Genomic DNA, 5,751 nt, shown 5'->3' on the forward strand with positions numbered 1-5,751 from the left:
TGAACATATTCAAGACAGAAATCGATAGATTTCTAAATACTAACAGGATCAAGGGATATGGAGATAGCAGGAAAAATGGCGTAGAGGTAGATGATCAGTCACGATCTGTTTGAACGTTGGAGCAGGCTTGATGGGCGAAATGGCCTAATGCCCCTATTTCCTGTCATCTTTTGAATCCCAATAATGTACATCGGAACGTTAGACCAAGTTATGCATTACATACCAGTTCAACAATCCCACACAGATTAAGACTGAAAGATACAGTATCAATTCCATTACTACAAAATGAAGGACTTGGAGCTTGCAGACCAGCCCATGTATAAGATTGAAAGTTATATTTTCATTCACAATCGTTTTCACAGAGCTAAATATTAAATACCAATCCACAACTTGTACAGGACTACCAAATAAAACCTACAACTGTAAAATACAGTTAATCCATATTTTAAATTAAACACAAGGCAAACAAATATTGATACATTAAGAGAGTGGGAAACAGTGAGAGCAGAGTGGAGCAGAAAGAGCCCAGGAGAGAGAGGGAGCAAGAGTTCACTCGGAGAGCAGGGAACTGCGAGAGCACGTGTCAAAAAAGGCAAATGAATCCACAATTAATGGGAAAACACTGAATGGTGTAGAGGAAGTGAGGGACGTTGGAGTGAATGTCCACAGATCCCTGAAGTAGCAGTACAGGTTAATAAGCTGGTTCAGCAGGTATATGGAATCATTTCCTTTATTAACTGAGGTATAGAGTATAAGGGTGACCTGGTATCCATGTCAATAAGTCACTGACAGCTAACATGCAGGTGCAGCAAGCAATTAGGAAGGCTAATAGTATGTTAGCCTTTATCACAAGAGGATTTGAGTACAGGAGTAGTGAATTCTTGCTTCAATTGTATAGAACCCTGGTTAGACCACACTTGGAGTACTGTGTACAGTTTTGGTCTCCTTACCTTAGGCAGGATATTATTGCCATGGAGGGAGTTCAACGAAGGTTCATCAGACTTGTTCCTGGGATGGTGGGATTGTCCAATGAAGTGAGATTGGGGAAACTGTGGCTGTATTCTCTAGAGTTTTGAAGAATGAGAGGTGATCTCATTGAAACCGACAAAATACTTAAAGGACAGTCAGGGTAGATAAAACTAAGATGTTTCTCCTGGTTGGGGAGTCGAAAATCAGGGGACACAATTTCAAAATAAGGGGGAAGCCACTTAGGACAGAGATGAGGAGAAATGTTGTTACTCAGAGGGTTGTGAATCTTTGGAATTCTCTACCCCAGAGGGCTGTGGAAGCTCAGTCGTTGAGTATGTTTAAAGCAGAGATTGACAGATTTGTAAATACAAATGACATAAGGGAATATGAGGAAAGTGTGGGAAAAAGGGCATTGAAGTGGATGTTCAGCCATGATCATATTGAATGGTGGGGCAGTCTCGATGGGCTGAATGGCCGACTCCTGCTCCTATGTTTCGCTGTTCCTAACTCCACATTATCGATGAGACACAGCCTCAGGCCGACTTGTCGGGTGGTGCAAACAGATAACACTGCTTCTGATCTTCACCAGAACAGAGAGTGAGATGTAAAATTGATCATCAAACAGACTGTGAGAGAATACAACAGAATAAAACACATGGAGAGACACTGTGGAATAACAAATAGATTTGATTGGAATGTTGAATTTTGATTGGAATGGATAAAACACCAGAAACAGCAGATTAAATTGGGATTCTCATCATTATATTGATCTGAGACAGAAAAGAGAAACTGATGAGAAGAAGGAAGAATGGAACTGTTAAGTTTTTTTGAGTTTTTCACTCACCCATGAAAGCTGATTAAAAAAAGATGCAAATAACAGAGAATTTCACCAAAAAGGGAGATTAAATGCTGCCGAAACCTTGGATCGAAGGATGTCCCAACAGATCACCTGTTTAACTGTCTCCTCACTGGGGGATTTCAATCAGTGAGCAATATTATTCGCTACCTTTTTTTTGTTCAATGAACCCAGAACTGTCACTTGGAGTTAATATCTGCATTCCGACTCCTGAATATTTTCTGGACACATTTCCTGCTGAAAGAACTAAGAACTCTTTTCTAATTTACACAATACTATCTCCACATTCATCAAACCTCTTAAGCTAGCATCCTTGGTGCTGCTCTCTCTTCTCCCAAACCTCATCTCATGTGACTGTTGCATCATCACTCTGACAGTGGGAGGGGTTGATCCCACTATCTTCAGCATTAACCCTTTACATCCTTATACTACGCTGTCTGTCCAAACAAATGGGTGGAGGGAACTTCCTTCATTTATTCAAACACTTGAAAATCAACTCAAAGCCATCAGAGAGAGAGAGAGGGAGAGAGAGTGTCAGAGAACTTCCTGCATCCAGTCCTGACCCTGTCACACTCAGCAGCTGCTCACCCAGACCCCACTCTCATCAACACTGAACATTGTTACAGAGACCCTTCAAATAATGTTTATAAAAGGCGGAAAAATTCAAAGTTCATCGCAGCCGGATTGAACGGAACAAAGTTTAATATCTTATCACCTTCTCTCAATACCCACGAGACATAGGTTTTCTTATTTGGTTCCTTTGATTTTTCTTGTTCCTGATTGACAAATATTCCAAACCTCGGATCAACCCTCCCACTCGCGTCATGTCCCCAGTCTCGGTGAAAAGCAACACATAACGAGACCAACACTCTGAAACAGACTACGCAGTCACACTTTCCTTCAGTGAGATTAATGTCGAGCTGTTTTCCAGATTGAATGTAACCGTGAACAAATGTGTATCAAAGAAGTTGCCTTTGGCGCATCAGCACTGAATTTCTGGACAAGGAGGAACAGCCATTCCCAACTCACATCCTTCACAAAGGCTGTTTTCTCCTGTGACTGAAATTCATCATGTAATTTGAATTCCAAGTTCAAGTTCACAAAACAGAGATGTAAATGATTGATAAGGAAACTTCGAAAGCATATCACGAATGTGAAATAAGGCTCTGCTGGGAGTTGAACCCAAGCTCTTCTGTTCACTAGACAGGTGCTTTAACCAACTAAGCTACAGAGCCAAATCACAAATGCTTGTGCAGTTGAAATCAGAGGAGGATCTGTTTATTCTCATCACACTTCTCCACTGGTCACAACATATTTTAACTTTTCCTACTTACTGATACAGTCATATACTCTATTTTTCCCAAAACTGAGAATGGAGGTAGAGGGGCGACATGATAGAGGTTGACAAAGTTATGAGTGGCAGAGACAGAGTGGATAGTCAGAAGCTTTTTCACAGGGTGACAGAGTCAGTTACGAGGGGACAGAGGTTTAAGGCGAGGGGGGCAAAGTTTAGAGGGGATGTGCGAGGCAAGTTCTTTACACAGAGGGTGGTGAGTGCCTGGAACTTGCTGCCGGGGAAGGTGGTGGAAGCAGGGAAGATAGCGACGTTTAAGAGGCATCTTGACAAATACATGAATAGGATGGGAAGAGAGGGATACGGTCCCCTGAAGTGCAGAAGGTTTTAGTTTAGACAGGCATCAAGATCGGCGCGGGCTTGGAGGGCCGAATGGCCTGTTCCTGTGCTGTACTGTTGTTTGTTCTTTGGACATAGATAACACGTTTATAGGTGTGGTCACCTCACAGCTTAAGAGTATGCAGGGAGAGAGGGAATGGGTGACCACCAGGCAGTCAAAAAGAATCAGGCAGGTAGTGCAGGACACCCCGAGTGCGTCTCACTCTCCAGCAGGTATTCAGTTCTGAATATAGAGGACAATGATGCTTCACCTGGGGAGTGCAGCCGGAACCAGGTCCATGACACCATGGGTGACTAAGCAGCAAAGGGGAGTACAGGGAAGACTGGAAAAGCCATAGTGATAGGTGATTCAATCGTCAAGGGAACAATCAGGTGTTTCTATGGTCACAGACGTGAATCCAGGAATGGAGTGTTGGCTCCCTGGTGCCAGGGTCAAGGATGTCATTGAGCAGTTACAGAGCACCCTGAAGCGGGAGGGTGAACAGCCAGCAGTGGTAGTCCACATCAGAAGCAACAACATAGGTAGATATAAGGATGTTGTGCTGCAGTCAGAACGTAGGGAGCAAGGTAAGAAATTAGCAAGCAGGACATCAAAAGTAATAATCTCCGGATTACTCCCAGTGCCACGTGCAAGTGAGTACATGAATAGATGGATAAGACAGATGAATGTACAGGAATAGATGGATAAGACAGATGAACGTGTGGCTGGAAAAATGGTGCAGGAGGGAGGACTTTCGATTTTTGGGGCAGGTTGGACGGGTTGCACCTGAACCGAGCCAGGACGGATTTCCTTGCAGGATGTTTTGCTCGTGCTGTTGGGGAGGGTTTAAACTAGTTTGGCAGGGAGATGGGGACTGGAAGGTAGAGTCAGATCAGAAATGAAAATGGAAGGCTGAAAATTAATGGAGTCTGGAAGAGAGAGGAAACACTGATTAGACAATTCAAAACAAAAAATGTTGGCAGTGCTCAAGGATATCTAAATCAATGCAAGGAGTATAGCAAATGAAGCAGATGAGCTCAGGGCACAGTTAGACACACGGCAGTATGATATCATAGCTATTACACAAACATGGCTAAAGGAGGGACAGGCGTGGCAGCTCAATCTTCCTGGTTACAGGGTTTTCAGACGTGAGAGGGAAGGGGATAAAAAAGGAGGGGGAGTGGCAATTTTGGTCAAAGAAACTATTACAGCTGTGAGGAGGGATGATATGTTGGAAGGTTTATCAAATGAGACCGTATAGATTGAGCTGAGGAACAAAAAAGAGGCAATCACACTGCTGTGAGTGTACTATAGACCCCAAAACAGTCAGAGGGAGATGGAAGAGCAGATATGTAGGCAAATATCTGAGAAGTGCAAGAACAATAGGGCAGTAACAGTGGGGGATTTGTACCACCCTAACATTAACTGGGATACTTTTTGTGTAGAGGGAATTGAGGGACAGAATTCTTGAGGTGCATTCAGGAGTACTTTTTTAGCCAATATGTAGCAAGTCCAACAAGAGAGGGTGAAGTTTTAGACTTAGTTTTAGGAAATGAAGAGGGGCAGGTGGAAGGAGCGGCAGTGGGACAGCAATTTGGTGGTAGTGATCATAATTCAGTCAGTTTCAATATAATGACGGAAAGGACAAGGACAGAACAGGAGTTAGAGTTCTCAATTGGGGTAAGACCAACTTTACTAAGGTGAAGATTGATTTATCGAAAGTGGACTGAAAACAGGTAGTTGAAGGTAAATCAGTGTCAGAGCAGTGGGAAGAATTCAAAGGGGAGATTCAAGGGGTTCAGAGTCAACATGTTCCCACAAAGAAAAAGGGTGGGAAGGCCAAATCTAGAGCCCCATGGATGTCAAGGAGTTTACGGGTATAATAAGGCAGGAAAGGAAAGTTTATGCCCAACACAGAGAACTGAATACTACAGAAAGCCGAGAGGAGTATAGAATGTGGAGGGGGGAAATCAACATTGAAATTAGGAAAGTTAAGCGACAGCATAAAAAAATATTGGCAATCAAAATTATGGTGAACCCAAAGATGTTTTATCAATACATTGAGATTTAAAGGATAAATAAGGAAAGAATAGGGCACAGAAAAGACCAAAAAGGTAACCTATGTGTAGGGCAGAAGATGCTGGCATTGTTCTGAATAAATACTTTGCATCTGTCTTCACAAAAGAGGGGGAAGATGCATATATTGTAGATAAGGAAGAGGGGTGTGAAGTATGGATGTGATCCATACAGAGG

The 5,751-nt window shown here is 42.8% G+C and overlaps 1 non-coding gene across 1 annotated transcript; it reads right to left on the reverse strand.

Moving 5' to 3' along the window:
* Positions 1-2,986: 2,986 nt before the first annotated feature.
* trnat-agu (transfer RNA threonine (anticodon AGU)) lies at positions 2,987-3,060 on the reverse strand. Its single transcript has one exon. It is a non-coding gene; the product is annotated as a tRNA-Thr (tRNA).
* Between the last annotated feature and the right edge of the window lie 2,691 nt (positions 3,061-5,751).

The sequence above is a fragment of the Heterodontus francisci genome, unplaced genomic scaffold (genome assembly GCF_036365525.1).
Source record: "Heterodontus francisci isolate sHetFra1 unplaced genomic scaffold, sHetFra1.hap1 HAP1_SCAFFOLD_51_1, whole genome shotgun sequence".
NCBI lineage: Eukaryota > Metazoa > Chordata > Chondrichthyes > Heterodontiformes > Heterodontidae > Heterodontus > Heterodontus francisci.